Source organism: Rhinopithecus bieti, unplaced genomic scaffold (assembly GCF_001698545.2).
Source record: "Rhinopithecus bieti isolate Rb0 unplaced genomic scaffold, ASM169854v2 scaffold_64276, whole genome shotgun sequence".
Taxonomy (NCBI): domain Eukaryota; kingdom Metazoa; phylum Chordata; class Mammalia; order Primates; family Cercopithecidae; genus Rhinopithecus; species Rhinopithecus bieti.
Window position 1 is genome coordinate 250,065 of NW_016824314.1, and position 17,949 is coordinate 268,013.

The following is a 17,949-nucleotide window of genomic DNA, read 5'->3' on the forward strand; positions in this document are numbered from 1 at the left end:
CATGGCCGGGGAGGAGCCCCTAGAGGTAGCAGGGGCTCTGGAATCCTTCATCATCCTATGTGAAAAAGTTTGTGGCAGTGATTTTTTTTTTTTTTTTTTTTTTTTTTTGAGACTGAGTTTCACTCTTGATGCCTGGGCTAGAGTGCAATGGCACCATCTCAGCTCACTGCCACCTCCACCTCCCGGGTTCAAGCAATTCTCCTTGCTTCAGCCTCCCGAGTAGCTGAGATTACAGGTGTGTGCCACCACACCCAGTTAATTTTTCTATTTTTAGTAGAGATGGGGTTTCGCCATGTTGGCCAGGCTGGTCTTGAACTCCTGACCTCAGGTGATCCACCCGCCTTGGCCTCCCAAAATGCTGGGATTACAGGTGTGAGACACCACACCTGGCCCAAAAGGTGTTTATTCTTAATACTTCCTACCCATTGTCTACTCTATCCTACACAGACCTCTAGCTACCACAAGCATTCAAAGTATTATTTTCTGACTATACATTGTGGCTCACCAGCACAATAACATTAAATAGAAAACAACCAGTCCTTAAAGAAAATAGGAAAGGTCTGAAGTCTGACTGTGAACAGAAGACCATATGACCTCCTGTGCGGAGGAAAGGAAGATAGGGCTGGAATGTGGTTTCAGGGTCACTGTAAATGGAAGTGATGAACCAAGACAGGAAGAGGCAGGCCCACAGCTAAGAGGAGGCTGCATGGGCTGCAGAAGGACTCATTCCATGTCTGCATTTAACAAAGGCTTATCACTGCTTAGGCAGCCCCATAACAATGATGGAAAGGCTTCTGGTAAGCACATAGAATCAAATTAATATGGGCCTTAGGTCAGGTACCTAGGGAAGCACTATGCAAATCTCGAATTCAACAGACTTTTAGTTAAATATGCTTATGCAGGTCTACAAAAAAAATGACTTGGCTACAAATTTGGTAGTAACTTAGTATATTATGTAAGAAATACCAATGATCAGTATCAGTGACCAGTGATCACTGATATTTTTCCATGACTAGAGTTCTAACTTTCTTTGGTAATAGATGAACTCTTAGTCAATCACTCCTTTTTCAAAAATCACTTTCATACATTATTCTTCAGAAGCATGACTCCCAGCCTGAGTCTGCACTAGGACAACTCCAGGAAAGACAGAGATTTTGTACATGACTGAGGATACTAGCAGGGTCAAGGCAGACAACGACCTGTTTACCAAAAGCACCTAGAAATCTCCAGGGGACAGGGATCTTGGGGAATGGACACTCATTCTACAGCAAGAGTCCAGGTTTAATCTAAAGAAAGCCACAGACCATGAGAACAGAGTAGTGGCTTGGAGAACAACATGGTATCTGTCATTCACACTATCCTACATAAAAGCAAGGGATGATAGAGTGGTATTGTGTGATTCATTCTAAGAAAAACAGTCAAATTAAAGACATTCTCAACAGGCTCTGAAGAACAGTAAAACTTCAAGGAATCAGCAGCATGGAAAGCAGCAGCTGTTAGACACAGGACTGACACCAGCATGGGTAATAAGGAACATCCTGATGGCCACAGCCATGACAGCTGCCCTATCAATACAATGACCTTTGCACTACAACAGTGGCTGCACTTCCGGTGCCAGGCACAACGTGGTGGCTCTCAGTTCTGCCTCCAGCACTAGCAGGCTGTGTGTGCATACAAACACACATACGTATATCTATGTGTAAAACCCAGCTACTGACGGTCAGACCGGAGAGCACACGGAGAGAAAATGGGAGTAGAAGTACAAACGATCTTTCACCTTTTCAATATTAACTGATTTTTAAAATAATTATGTAGTACCACAAATAAAACTTCTATTTTGAATAAAATAGAACACATCGAGGCCTAAAGGGAAAAAATATGTAGTAAAATCAGAAAAATTTAATATGAATTTCTAATAAAGTCCCACTTGTGCTTTGACAATTCTTGTCTTTTAAACCGAGTAATATTCCAAGTAAATACATCTTTAAAAAAAGAAAAGGTATAGTTTAAAATGTAGCAATTCAGGCCAATTTCAATTATTCAGGAGGAATATGAATTTTAGGAAAGGAATGAATAACTTTAGCCCTGTCATCATCCAGAAATTAGAAGTCAGTAAACATACTATAAATTTAACCTGCCTGTATGCTTTTCAACTTAGGGCTCTGGGTAAGAATGAATGCCATAACAAACGTGAAAATCACTTGTAAACTATACGGTGGTATGTATACAGATGATAGTTAAGTGTGCTATAATTTTTTGATCTGACTTTATAATACAGAACACAATATAATGAATTTTTAAGAAATACAATGGTCCCTTAGGCCCTTTTGTTGTTGTTGTTGTTGTTGTTTTTGAGATGGAGTCTCACTGTGTTGCCCAGGCTGAAGGACAGTGACACAATCTCGGCTCACTGTAACCTCTGCCTCCCAGGTTCAAGCGATTCTCCGGCCTCAGCCTCCTGAGTAGCTGAGATTATAGGCATGCACCACCACGTCCAGCTAATTTTTGTAATTTTTAGTAGAGATGGGGTTTCATTGGACGTTTCTTATGTTACTAATTCATACACATAATAATTTGTTTTCATTTAACTGAAGATGCTCTTATGTATACTGATATTTCAATAAACATGAACATTAAATCTTTGAGATTAAAACCTCCATAAATATAACTGGAAACCTGCATTTCCTTCTTGGCTAGAAACCCACAAACAAAAAAAAATTCCAAGTGTGCATTAGACTCATAACAGTTTTCACACAAGAATGAATGGTATAAAAATTTTTAATTCGCCAAACATCTTTCTGCAACTGGGTCATTCATTTTCTAAGTTAGAGGCCTTTTATTTTTATAACCTTTGTGGCTTCAAAAATAATTTTAAATACCTTAGAAGTATACACCCTAAGTATACATCACAGCACCCTTCCAAGGGAGGGGGCCTTGGCAGTGAGATTTGAACACAGACTCTTTCCTCCCCTCAACACAGAGACAGGCAGCTGCTCCAAGGAGAGCCAGTCTGCTGGCTGGGGAAGAGGCTAGTTAGGCAAGCTGGCAAATTAGGCACTAAAAGGGAGGTGAAGCTGAAAGAATACATGGAGTGAAGGAAGATCCTCAAAGATTCACAAGCAAGGATGAGGTGAGAGGGAGCTGAGGACCAGAAAAACGAGATATGAAATAGAGAAAAAATAATGTGAACATGAGGAAGCCTTCTGGTTGTAGAAGCTGGTCAGAGTGGTAGGAACAATTGTAGAAAGATGCAAACATTCTTGGAAGGCCAGGAGGTTTTACAAAAGCTTTGGAAAAGGATTTGACGGAAGGCAGCCAGACTCTCTTATCCAGTGCCTGAAAGCTTAGGTTAGACAACAAGGGGATGTAAATAAACTGATTTAGATAAGTTAGTTTACTTAGGCCTCGGAACCTGGCCTTTAATCATCCTCACGCAGGACTGCTCTCCCCAGGGAGGGCGACCATGTTGATTACCCACAAGTGTGCTGACTCAAAGCCACTGTCATTAAATCTGTGCTGAATAAATGCCCGCAGTGCCAGCCTGCCATGGCCGAGGCTGCTGACTTCTTACAGCACCCTCCTCGGGGTCTGTGAGCGGCCCAGTCCCCTAGCCCGCTTCGCTAGCCCATTCTTTCACTGGATACCTGCGTGTGAGTGCATTTTTCATCCATTGTTCAGCCAGGGTCTGCGGGTCAGACCCAGCATCTGGCCTCATGGGAAGAGTGTAGCAGACAAGAAGAGAACAGCAGAAATGCAATGAGCAGTAAGTGTAGCTGTTCCCTAGAACTGTGTTGGATCCTTACAGCTATTTAGCTCCAGTTTCCTTGTAATCTGAAAATAAACGCTTTATTCTTAAAGAACACTGATGTGAGTTTCTGTTCCTTAAAATCAAAAAAACCTCGTATAAGATACATACAAGGATAAGATATATTTAAATATGCAAGGGAAATAAGGCAAAGAGAAAAAGGAGTATGAAAAAGGTAACAGTCCCTTCCCAGTTCTTTATGACAAAACCATGTCATCTCCATATACAGGAAAAGCATTTCAGTTCTCTATGATGGCAGGGCACCTGTCTAGTGCATTCAAATATGGTAATAACAAAATATGTCCAAAAGGGAATGAAAATAAAGCTGGAAAAATAAGCTTACAATAAAAAGATTACCATATACATAGAGAAGTAAATCTCTATGAGCCAGAGCAAGCAAAAAGAACAAATACCAGATACTGCCTTCACTACCATTTCAGATAATGTAATTATGAAACAGGTTTTTTTTTGTTTTTTTTTTTTTTTTGAGACAGAGTCTGGCTCTGTCGGCCAGGATGGAATGCAGTGGCATGATCTCGGCTCACTGCAACCTCCGTCTCCTGGGCTCAAGCAATTCTTCTGCCTCAGCCTCCCAAGTAGCTGGGATTACAGGCGTGTGCCACCACGCCCGGCTAATTTTTGTATTTTTAGTCGAGATGGGGTTTCACCATGTTGGCCAGGCTGGTCTTGAACTCCTGACCTCAGGTAATCCGCCCACCTCGGCCTCCCAAAGTGCTGGCATTACAGGCGTGAGTCACCACGCCCAGCCAAAACAAATTATTAAATAGCAAATTATGTAAATAAAGAAATTTTGAAATGAACAAACAACAAAGTACTAAGAACAGCCAGTTTGAAACCATAAAACATTGCTTTCACAAATTACAAATCTAAGTATTAAAATGAAAACCAAATGAGTTAATTAAATAGCGTATTAGTCACAGCTAAAGACAGATTACCAAACTACATGCCAAATTGGAAGAAATTACCCAGTTAGGGAAATAAAAAATACTAAAGAGATTAAGGGATATTGAGAATAGACTGAGATGGACTCACACATGACTAACTTGAGTCCTAGTGGGAAACAATACAGAGAATAGAAGAGAAGCAATACACGAAGAGGTAAGGGCTGAGAATTTTCAAAAACAGATAAAAGACTCAAATCTAGATTTAAGAAGCACAACGTACACCTACCAATATAAACAAAAAGAAATCCACCCTTAGACTCAAAGGCATTGTGGTAAATCGCAAAATAAAGCCAAAGAAAATATTTTAAAGCACAGAGAACAAAGACAGACTACTACAATTAGCTCTGACTATAGAATTCTCACCAGTAACAAGCCAGCAGACAGTAGAATATTATCTTCGAACTATCAAGGAAACTTGTCAAGTGTCATCATATGCACAGCAAAACTATCCTTCAAGAGCAAAGATGAAATCAAGATATTCCCAGCTAAATAACAGAGTTTATGATCAGCAGACGATCACCCAAGAAACCTCGTGCTTAGATAAGTTTATTTTAAAAAAAAAAAGAAAGAAAGAAGGAAACTTGTAATCCCAGCACTTTGGGAGGCTGAGGCCAGTGGATCACGAGGTCAGGAGATCGAGACCATCCTGGCTAACACGGTGAAACCATGTCTCCACTAAAAATACAAAAAATTAGCCGGGCGTGGTGGCAGGTGCCTATAATCCCAGCTACTCAGGAGGCTGAGGCAGAAGAATGGCGTGAACCCAGGAGGCGGGGGTTGCGGTGAGCCGAGATCGTGCCACTGCACTCCAGCCTGGGTGACAAAGCAAGACTCCGTCTCAAAAAAAAAAAAAAAAAAAAAAACTTCAAAAGAATATACTGTAGAAGAATGGAAAATGAGCTCAGAATGGAGATCTGAGATGTCAGATGAAATGACGTTCAAGTATTAAAGTATCTGTCAGCAAACATTCCCCACGCAAAAATAACAATAGTTTGCAACAGGATTTAAACAACAGCGAGAAAATAAAATCTCAAAATCAGTGTTTAAGCTAAGGGCATGAGGAAGGGGAGGTCATTAAAGTACAGTTGACCTTTTGAACAATACGGGTTTGCACTGTGCAGGCCGACTTACATGTGGGCTTTTTTTTTTTAAACCAAACACAGATGAGGGATGAAAAACCCACATATATACAGAAAGTCTCTCTCCCTCCCTCCCTTCCTCTCTCCTTCCCCTTCCTTCCGAGACAGAGTCTCACTCTGCCACCCAGGCTGGAGTGCAGTGGCACCATCATAACTCACTGTAGCCTCGAACTCCTGGGCTCAAGCGATCCTACTGCCTCAGCTTCCCGAGTAGCTGGGTCTACAGGCCTGCACCACCATACCTGGCTAATTTTTTTATTTTTTGTTGAGACACTCTCTCACTTTGTTGTCCAGGCTCGTCTCGAGCTCCTGGCCTCAAGCAATCCTCCTGCCTCGGTCTCCCAAAGTGCTGGAATTACAGCCGTGAGCCACTGTGCCCAGCCCCGATTTTTCTTAAAGGCAGGTTCTGCTGGGTCAACAGCAGGATATGAATACACGCAGGCTGTAGTATACACGAGGGTCCTGGAACCAATCCTCTGCATATGTGAGAGATGATAAAGTCTTTGTCTTGGCAGGCAATTAAGATAAGGTTCATTCAGCTTTGTTAACTTAACTCTATGACAATATCTCAAGAATAAACCACAAAAAGACTTCCAAACCAATACAGAGGAAAAATACCATAAGAAAAAAAATCAAGTGAAAAAACCTTAATTGTATTCTTAAAAAGAACGAAAAAGAAAAGGAGCACAGGAAGTGTAAACAGAAAGCACAAAGTAAAACGGCAAATATTCATTACAAATATATCAATAATCATAATCTATGTAAATGAATTAAACTTGCCAATTAAAAGACAAATAAGATTATTTTATAAAACATAAACTTCAGTTACATATTATTTACATAAGACATACCCAATGAATAGCACAAAAAGTTTAAAATGAGGACTAAAAAGGTTAAGTAAGCACCAGTCAAAAGTAAACGAGAATTACCATATCAGAATAAGGCTTATTTCAGTTGTTACCCACTGAAAGTAAGAGAAAGTTAACAACACATGGTCTTAATGAGGGAACAGGTATGAAATCTCAGCAAAGAAATAAAAAGTGGCCAGGCGTGGTGGCTCATGCCTGTAATCCCAGCACTTCAGGAGGCCATGGTGAGCCGATCACCTGAGGTCAGGAGTTCGAAACCAGCCTGGTCAACATGGTGAAACACTGTCTCTACTAAAAATACAAAAATCAGCCAGATGTGGTGGCAGGCACCTGTAATCCCAACTACTCAGGAGGCTGAGCAGGAGAATCGCTTGAACCTGGGAGGCGGAAACTGCAGCGAGCCGACTGTGCCACTGCACTCCAGCCTGGGAACAGAGTAAGACTCCATCTCAAAAAAATTTAAAAAAAACAAAAAAAAGTATAAAATAGAAACAAATATAAATTCAAAAACAGAAAAGATTGAAAATTAAAACAAAAAATTCACTCTATGATCTTAACAGCAGACTGAATATGACACAGTCAATGAACTGGAAAACAAACCAGTAGGAATTATCCACACTGAAAAACAGAAAAAAAGACTGGAGAAAAATGAACAAACTCTCACAAACTTCTGAGATAATATCAATCATTATGACATGTATATAATCAGAAATGCAGGTGGAGGGGAAGAAAGTGAAACTTTAGCAGAGAAAATATCTGAAGATGCAATAACCAAAAACTTTCCAAATTCAACAAAAAATACTGACTTATAAATCCAAAAGACTCCGTGAACACTAAGTAGGATTAATACAAATAGAAATACACCTGAGCACACTGTAGATAAACTGCTGAAAACCAAAAAGAGAAAAATCTTGAAAGTAACTAAGAATAAACAATAACAACGACGACAATAACAGTAACACGATGGCCAGCTGATTTTTTTAATCGGAAAAACAAGTCAGGAAGTAATGCAACAACATCTATAATGCTCAAAGAGAACTATCAGCCCAGAACTCCACATGCAGCAAAAACATCCTTCAACAGTGAAGACAAAATAAAGACATGGTCTAATAAACAAAACTAAGGAAATTAATCTCCAGCAAATGATAACATATAAAATTAGGATCCACCAAAAAAAAAAAAAAAGTACTATAAGTGTTAAATGTGTGGATAAATGTAAAGAACTATCTTTCAATTTATTCTCTTAATTTCTTTAGAAGACACTCACTGGCTGTTGAAAGCAATAACAACACTGTATCACGGGGCTTATAATGTAGGTGTACATAAAATACATGACAGTAGGCTGTCACCTCTGTAATCCCAGCACTTTAGGAGGCCAAGAGGGGTGACTCACTTGAGCCTAGGAGTTCAAGACCAGCCTGGGCAACATGGTGAAATCCCAATTCTACAAAAAGCACAAAAATTAACCGGGCATAGTGGCGCATGCCTGTAGTCCTAGTTACTTAGGAAGCTGAGGTGGGAGGATTGCTTGAACCCAGGAGGTGGAGGATACAGTGTGCCAAGACTGTGACACTGCACTCCAGCCTGGGTGAGAGAGTAAGACCCTACATCATAAATACAAAAATAAATATAAATATTTATGACAACAACAGCACAATGACCGGGTAGGGAATGGAACTGTGTTATTTCAATTCTTACATTTTATGAGAAGTAGTATGTTAATTCTAAGTAGGCAAGGATAAGAATGCAACTGCAAAAAAGAAAAAAAAATTTTATTTGCCCAAAAAAAAAAAAAAAGGACACCAGAGGACAAACAGTAAACTAGTAGATCTAAACCCAACTACAGTGAATTCTCATTATTCATAGCAGTCATCATGAACACTGAGTTACCAAATATGGAACCACTGCTCTCAAGAAAATAGTATTAAGTCCCGGCAAGCCTCTGGTCCTGCTACCTTAGTCAACTGATCAATACCTAATCTTGTTTTATATGTGTTTTTGTTTAAAACACTTAATATCTATTGTTAATTTACTTATATTAAACTCATGGCCAACAGCACTACAATTCTTGTCTGAGTGAAGCTTATCTAATACATGTATTTTCTCCATAGGCACATCACAGCCTCTTGCACTTGGGATCACTAGGTGGCACCTCAGCCCTACATTTGGGGTCATTTTAAACAGCAAAATCACCCCAAAAGAAGTATAAAAATGTGGAAAATGTGGCACTGAACAGACTGGGAAAGAACCCTTTTTTAAATTTCTGTGGGTACACAGTAGGTGTATATATTTATGAGGTACTTTAGATGTTTTGATACAGGTAAGCAATGTGAAATAAGTACATCATGGAGAATAAGGTATCCATACGCTCGAGAGTTTATCCTCTGAGTTATGAACAATCCAATTATACTCTAAGTTATTTTAAAATGTGCAGTTATTATTGACTATAACCACGCTATTGTACTATCAAATAGTAGGTTTTATTCATTCCATTTTTTTGTACCCATTAACAATCCTACCTTCCCTTCAGCCCCCCACTCCCCTTCCTAGCCTCTGGTAACCACCCTTCTACTCTCTACGTCCATGAGTTCAATTGTTTTGATTTTTAGATTCCACAAATAAGTGAGACCATGCAAGGCTTATCTTTCTGTGCCTGGCTTATTTCACTTAACATAAGGATCTCAAGTTCCATCCATATTGCTGCAAATGACTGGATCTCATTCTTTTTGACGACTGAATAGTAAGTACTCCACTGTGTACCACATTTTCTTTATCCATTCATCTGCTGATGAATGCTTAGGTTGCGGGCAAATCTTAGCTAATGCAAAGTGCTGCAACAAAAATAGGAGTGCAAGTATCTCTTTGACATTCTTTTATGGCAGGGAGGGGTGTATACCTAGCGGTGGCATTGCTAGATCATATGATAAGGTCAATTTTTAGTTTTTTGAGGAACCTCCAAACTGTTCTCCACAGTGGTTAATTTCCATTCATACCAACAGTGTATGAGGGTTTCCTTTCCTCCACATCCTCACCAGCATTTATTATTGCCTGTCTCTTGGATATGACATTTTAATTAGGTAAGATGATATCTCATTGTAGTTTTGATTTGCATTTCTCTGATGATCGATGTTGAGCACCTTTTCATATGCCTGTTTGCCACTTGTACTTCTTTTGAGAAATGTCTATTAGAATCTTTTGCCCATTTTTAATTGGATTATTACATTATTTTTTCCTATAGAGTTAGTTGAACTCCTTATATACTCTGGTTATTAAGCCCTTGCCAGCTGGGTAGTTTGCAAATATTTTCTCCCATTCTGTGTGTTGTCTCTTCCTTTTGTTGACTGTATCCTTCGCTGTGCAGAAGAAGCTTTTTAACTTGATGTGACCCCATTTGTTCATTTTTGCTTTGGTTGCCTACGCTTGTGGGATATAGCTCAAGGCATTTTTGCCCAGAACAATGTCCTGAAGATTTTCCCCAATGTTTCCTTGTAGTAGTTTCATAGTTTGAGGTCTTAGATTTAAGTCTTTAATCCATTATGATTTGATTTTTATATACAGTAAGATATAGGGGTCTAGTTTAATTCTTCTGCATATGGATATCCAGTTTTCCTAGCACGATTTATTGAAGAGACTGTCTTTTCCCCAGAGTATGTTCTTGGTACCTTTGTCAAAAATGAGCTCACTGTACATGTGTGGATTTATTTCTGGGTTCTTAGTTCTCTATTCTGTTCCATTGGTCTATGGGTCTGTTTTGACGTCAGTACCATGCTGTTTTGGTTACTGTATCTCCGTAGCATAATTTGAAGTCAGGTAACGTAATTCCTCCAGTCTTGTTCTTTTGCTTAGAACAGCTTTGGCTATTCTGGGTCTTTTGTTGTTCCACAAAAATTTTAGGATTTTTTTTTGAAGAATGTCATTCATATTTTGGTAGGATTTGCATTTAATCTAGGTAGGATTTGCTTTGAGTAGTTTGCATTTAATCTAGGTAGGATTTGCTTTGAGTAGTATGGACATTTTAACAATACTGATTCTTCCAATCCATGAACATGTAATATTTTTCCATTTTGGGGGGTCCTCTTCAATTTCTTGCATCAGTGTTTTATAGTTTTCATTATAGAGAGCTTTCATTTATTTGGTTAATTCCTAGGTGTTTTATTTTATGTGTGGCTTCCAAAAGGGATACTTTTTTATTTCTTTTTCACATTGTTCACTGTTGACAAACAGAAATGCTACTGATTTTGGTATGTTAATTTTGTATCCTGCAACTTCACTGAATTTACCAGTTCTAATAGTTTTCTTGTGGAGTCTTTAGGTTTTTCCAAATACAAGATTGTATCATCTGTAAACAAGGATAATTTGACTTCTTCCTTTCCAATCTGGATACCCTTTATATGCTTCTCTTGTCTGACTGCTCTAGCTAGAACTTCTAGTACTGCGTTGAATAGCAGTGGTGACAGTGGGCATCCTTGTCATATTCCAGATCTTGGAGCAGTGGTGTCCAATTTTTGGTTTCCCTGGACCACACTGCAAGAATTGTCTTGAACCACACATAAAATATACTAACACTAGGCCAGATGCAGTGGCTCACGCCTGTAATCTTAGCACTTTGGGAGGCTGAGGCAGGCAGATCACAAGGTCAAGAGATCGTGACCATCCTGGCCAACATGGTGAAACCCCATCTCTACTAAAAATACAAAAATTAGCTGGGTGTGGTGGCGTGCACCTGTAATCCCAGCTATTCAGGAGGCTGAAGCAGTAGAATCACTTGAACCTGGGAGGCGGAGACTGTAGTGAGCTGAGATCACACCACTGCACTCCAGCCTGGTGACAGAGCATCGCAAAAAAAAAAAAAAAAAAAAAAATACACTAACACTAATGATAGCTGATGAGCTTTAAAAAAAAATGCTAAAAAAAAAATAATGTTTTAAGAAAGTTTACAAATTTGTATTGGACCATATGTGGCCCTTGAGCCACGGATTGGACAAACTTGCCTTAGAGGAAAGGCTTGCAGTTTTTCCCCATTCAGTATTATACTAGCTGTGAGTATGTCATATATGGCTTTAATTATGTTGAGGTATGTTCCTCCTATCCCCAGTTTTTTGAGGGTTTTTCAACATAAAGAGATGTTACATTTCATCAAATGTTTTCTTCAGCACTAATTGAAATGATCACACAGTTTTTATCTCATTCTGTTGATATGATGTACCATACAAACTGATTTGCATATGCTGAAGCATCCTTGCATCCCAGGGATAAATCCCACTTGGTCATGTTGAATGATCTTTCTAATGTATTGTTCATTTAGTTTGCTAGTATTTCGCTGAGGATTTTTGTCTCAATATCTGGCCTGCAGTTTTCTTTTCTTGATGTGTGGAAAAGGACCCTTGTTTTTCAAAGTATGAGAGCTGAAACAAGAAGGCAGAGCGTCACCTTATTTGACCTCCGTTGGGAAAAATGTGTCAAGATAACTCAAATTTTTCGCTACTCTGTGCATGTCTGTGAATGACTACAGGAACACTTCAAGTATTGATTTAGGGGTTACAAATAAATTTTGCAATTTTCACATGTATGGAATCCTCAAATAACGAGGATCAATTGTGTATCATTAAGGAGACTAAATAAATATTCCAATTAAAATGTAGCTTTTTTTCAGATTGGGGAGAAGAAAAAAACAAGACCCAATTATGTCTACAAGAGATATCTTTTGAATATAAAGACACGGGTTAAAATAAAGAGGATGGAAAGATAAACCACACAGCACTAATAATAGGGTGAAAAGCACAACAGTTTCCACAACGGACACAAGATAAAACTTTTAAAATCTAAATAGCCATATATCTATTAAGTAAGTTAAAATGGTTAGCCTACCCTTTTACAAAAAGAAAACTCAAAACTCAGATGGTTTCACTGGTGAAGTCTATCAGACACATGTGGAAGAAAATAAAGGAGTAAACAATTCCCAACTCATTTAGAAGGTTTGCATAAACCCATTACCAAAACATTTTTAATTATAAAAAATCTATAAAACATGACCATAGTTGATTAACACAGATGAAAACATCCTCAGCAAAATAATGGAAAGATCAAAATCAGTTAACTTACAAAAATAATAATAATATATCACGATACTGCAGTATTTACTCCAGGAATATAAAATTAGGATTCATGTACAAAAGGCAATTTCATTTACCATAATACCAGATGTGATGAAAGCACCTGACAAAGTTCCATATCCACTCTGGGTTAAAAAAAAAATAAAAATTTTAGCACACCTATAAACAGAAAGAAATTTCCTCTATCATATAAACCTACAGCAAATAACATAATGAAATTCTGAGGACTTTCCCTCAAAGACTGGCAAGATGGCAAAGATGGTGACAGAAATCGCACCAAGTCTACCCAACATTACAGTATACAGAAGATCCTATTAAATGTAATAAGCAAGGAAAAGAAATACTATGCATAAATATTTGAAAGGAAATTATAAAACTTTCTTTTCAGAGGCTAATTGTTAACAAATAAATTCTTAAGAATTATGTCAGTCTAGCAAGATTCATCTAAGTAAGTTTGGCAAAGTTGCAGGATGGCAGTTCAATATACAGAACAATTGTATTTCCTTTTTTTTTTTTTTTTTTTTTTTGAGACAGAGTCTCGCTTTGTCCCCCAGGTTGGAGTGCAGCGAACGGATCTCCGCTCACTGCAAGCTCCGCCTCCCAGGTTCACGCCATTCTCCTGCCTCAGCCTCCCGAGTAGCTGGGACTACAGGCGCCCGCCACCTCGCCCGGCTAGTTTTTTTGTATTTTTTAGTAGAGACGGGGTTTCACCATGTTAGCCAGGATGGTCTCGATCTCCTGACCTCATGATCCGCCCGTCTCGGCCTCCCAAAGTGCTGGGATTACAGGCTTGAGCCACCGCGCCCAGCCGAACAATTGTATTTCTATCTTCCACCAACAAAATGAAATTTTAAAAACATTTCTTAATACCAAAAAGCAAATTACTTAAGAATAAACTTAACAAAAGACATGGAAGCCCCATATACTGAAAACCACAAAACACTGCTGAAAGAAATTAAATACCTAAGTAAATGAAGATACATACCATGTTTGTAATTTGAAAATTTCAACACTGTCAAGATGTTGATTCTGCCTAAATCACAATTCCAACCATATTCCCACTAGGCACTTTTATAGAAATCAGGCTTTTGATTTTAAAATGTATATGAAAATTCAAAGGACCTAGAACAGCCAAACAATCTTGAAAAAGAACAAAGTTGAATGACTTAAACTATCTGACTTCAAGGCTTCTTACAGAGCTACAATAATCAAGAGAATATTGTGCTGCCCTAAAGACAAACAAACAGATCAAGAGAACAGAATACAAAGTCCAGAAACAGACTCACACATATACAGTTAACTGATTTTCAGAGGAGGCATCAAAGCAATTCAATGGGAAATGAAAAGTCTTTTCAACAAACAGTGCTAGATCAGTTGGATATCCAATACAGAAAAATGATGAACTTCAACCCCTATCTCAAACTATTAACAAAAAATAATTTGAGATTGATCATAGATCTAAACCTAAAGTCAAAAACTATAAAACTTCTAGAAAGTATAGTATATATTTGCACAGAGTGTGGGCAAGATGCAAGAAAAGCATTTGACGAAATTCAACCTAAGGAAGATGCAAGAAGTACCACCCCCTCATGGTGTTAGATTAATACGGGTAGAATCAATATGAACTCATAGTTGTTAATATATAAGTGTGTATACATAGATCTTGCTAGGGTATGAATGTGTCCCCCGAAATTCTCATGCTGAAACTTAATCACGGTCTGGTATCCTGGTTCAAGCCTGTAATCCTAGCACTCTGGGAGGCCAAGGCAGAAGAACTGTTTGAGCTCAGGAACACAAAACTAGTCTGCATTAACACAGTGAGGTTTCATCTCTACTAAAAATAAAAATAAAATTAAAAAAAAAAACTAGCCAGGCATGGTGGCATGCACCTTAAAGCATCCCAGCTTAAAAGTCCCAGCTATGCAGGAAGCTAAGGCGGGAGGATCACTGGAGCTCAGGAGGTCAAGGTTGCAGTGAGCACTACTGCACTCCAGCCTGGGTGATAAAGTGAGACTGTCTCTAAACAAAAAGAGAAAAGAAAAACAAAGAAACTAAATTGCCAATGCTAATATTAAGACTCGAGGACTTCACAAGGTGATTAAATCACGAGGGCATAGCCTTAATGAATGGGATTAGGGACCTCATAAAAGAGCCAGAGGGTGAAATAAGCCAGGCACAAAAAGACAAACATCACATGTTCTCACTTATTTATGGAATCTAAAAATCAAAACAATTGAACTAATGAACATAAAGAGTAGAAAGATGGTTACTGGAGGCTGGGAAGGGTAATGGGGGGCTGTGGGGAAGGTGGGGATGGTTAATGGGCACAAAAAAAATAGAAAGGATGAATAAGACCTACTATTTGATAGAACAACAGAATGACTATAGTCAATAATAACAATTATATATTTTTAAATGAGAGTGTAACTGGATTGCTTGTTACACAAAGGATAAATGCATGAGGGGATGGATACCCTATTCTCCACAATATGATTATTTCACATTGCATGCCTGTATCAAAACATCTCATATACCTCATAAATATATACATACCTACTATGTGCCCACAAAATTAAAATTAAAATATTATTTAAAAAAACAGCTGGAGTTAGCTCCCTCTTTAGAGACCCTATCTCTAAAAAAATTGTTTAATATTAAAACATGGATATACATATATGTATTTACACACACACAAACATATCCTAGCTGTGGCCACTGAGTAGGCCTAGAAATAATGACACACCAGTTGCAATAAGCACGTCATATATCCAGATCTTGATTTCCAAATACCATTCATTCCTCACTAATAGTAACAACGCTCCTCCAAGAAAAGCTAATTTGAGACCGGGTGCGGTGGCTCACGCCTGTAATCCCAGCACTTTGGGAGGCCGAGGCAGGCAGATCACGAGGTCAGGAGATCAAGACCATCCTGGCTAACACAGTGAAACCCCGTCTCTACTAAAAATACAAAAACTAGCCGGGCGAGGTGGCGGCGCCTGTAGTCCCAGCTACTCAGGAGGCTGAGGCAGGAGAATGGCATGAACCCAGGAGGCGGAGCTTGCAGTGAGCCGAGATCGAACCACTGCACTCTAGCCGGGGGAAAGGGCAAGACTCCTTCTCAAAAAATAATAAATAAATAAAAAGAAAAGCTGATTTGAGGGGTGGGTCATACAAAATGAGCCCAAAGCATCTTTTTGCACCAGAAGGTTAAGTAAGTACCCAAAGAATTGTGGAGACATATAAAAAGAACACAGAAGCCAGTCTGAAAGAGTTTACACAGACCAAATTTGGGACGATTTTAGTATCAAAATAATCACAGTAATGAATTACAGACCACTAAATACGTATATGAATCATTCAAATAAATAATTGAACAAATAAATAAATGGGACATGGAGGGAGGAGGGAAAGGTCTTCCTTACAGTAGAATGCCAATCAATAGCTACAGAAGGAAGCATGCAGTTGGAAAGTCATCATTGGAGGCTAAAACTAGTGGGTGAAAGTTTGATGAGGAACACGATATTAACACAGTGTCAATACATATTAACTTCAAAGAGGAAAACAGTATCACGGCAGTAAAGAAATCTTGCAGATTCCAACTTAACCAACCGTTTGATGTTATCAGCAATATTGGAACAAACTGACATCAGGTTGCTCCTAATATGTCGCACTGAGAAAAATAAAAATCACTTTTTTGCTATCCTTGCATAAAATGCATGAACTGAATCTAACCATGAGGAAACTTCAGACAAGTAAAAAGTGAGGGACATTCTAAAAAAATAACTGATCTGTACTCTTCCAAAAGATCAATGTCAAGAATGACAATGAGAGGTTAACAAAGTACTCCAGATTAAAGAAGACTAAAATACGACAATTAATTTCACAGTGATTCTGGACCGGATACTGGACATGGAAAACAAAAGGGCAATAAAGGACATTAGAGTGTTGAAATTGCACTATAAATTAGATAACAACGCTGTACCAATTGTTAAATTTCTTGACTGGTAATTTTACTGTGGTTACGCAAGAGAATACCCTGGCTCTTAGAAATACACGTTGAAGTGTTCTTAGGACCTATACAACTTAAACTCAAATGAATCACAAAAAAATGCATTTTAATATATGCATATAAAGGGGGAAAGAGTGATAAAGCTAACGAGGTAAAATACAAACAACTGGTGAATCTTAGTAAATAATATGTAGTAATTCCCTATACTCTGTGTTTTTTTTTTTGAGACACGCAATCTCAGTTCACTGCAACTTCCACCTACCGGGTTCAAGCGATTTTCCTGCCTCAGCCTCCCGACTAGCTGGGATTACAGGAGCCTGCCACTATGCCCAGCTAATTTTTGTATTTTTAGTAGAGACAGGGTTTCACTGTGTTGGCCAAGCTGGTCTTGAACCCCTGACCTCAGGTGATCCGCCTGCCTCGTCCTCCCAAAGTACTGGGATTACAAACGTGAGCCACCGCGCCCAGCCTGTGTACATTTTTTGTAAGTTACACATAAAGCAAAAGACATAAGTAGAAAACTAGGTAAGCTTTTTTTTTACAAAATGATAGACAAAAGCCCTACCCTTCATATATAAAAAAGCTATATAAAGCAAATTGCTTTTAAAAAACACTATAACACCTCCAAAAGATTAATAGGAAAAGAACATGTACAGTCAATTGCAGAAAAGAAGCTAATGAACTTTTAAAGGAAAACAAAAACAAAAAGTCAATGAAAGATGAGATGTTTTCCACCCGTTAAACAGATGATGTTTTCTTTTTAGAAAACATCAACACTGGCAAGGATGCCCTAAAATGGCCACTCAAACACCTTGCTAGTGGAAGCATTAATTAGAATCCTTTAGGAAAGCAGTTCAGCAATATGGATCAACAGCCTTAAAAATATCCACACCAGGCCAGGCACGGTGGCTCACGCCTGTAATCCCAGTACTTTCGGAGGCAGAGGCTGGTGGATTATCTGAGATCAGGAGTTCGAGACCAGCCTGGCCAACAATGGTGAAATCCTGTCTCTATTAAAAATACAAAAGTTAGCCAGATGCAGTGGTGGG

The 17,949-nt window shown here is 38.6% G+C and overlaps 1 protein-coding gene across 4 annotated transcripts in view; it reads right to left on the reverse strand.

Annotated features, from left to right (window-relative positions):
• Positions 1 to 17,949, reverse strand: part of MARCHF8 (membrane associated ring-CH-type finger 8) — a 143,972-nt gene that overhangs the window by 111,069 nt on the left and 14,954 nt on the right. The gene's annotated exons all lie outside the window — the stretch shown is intronic.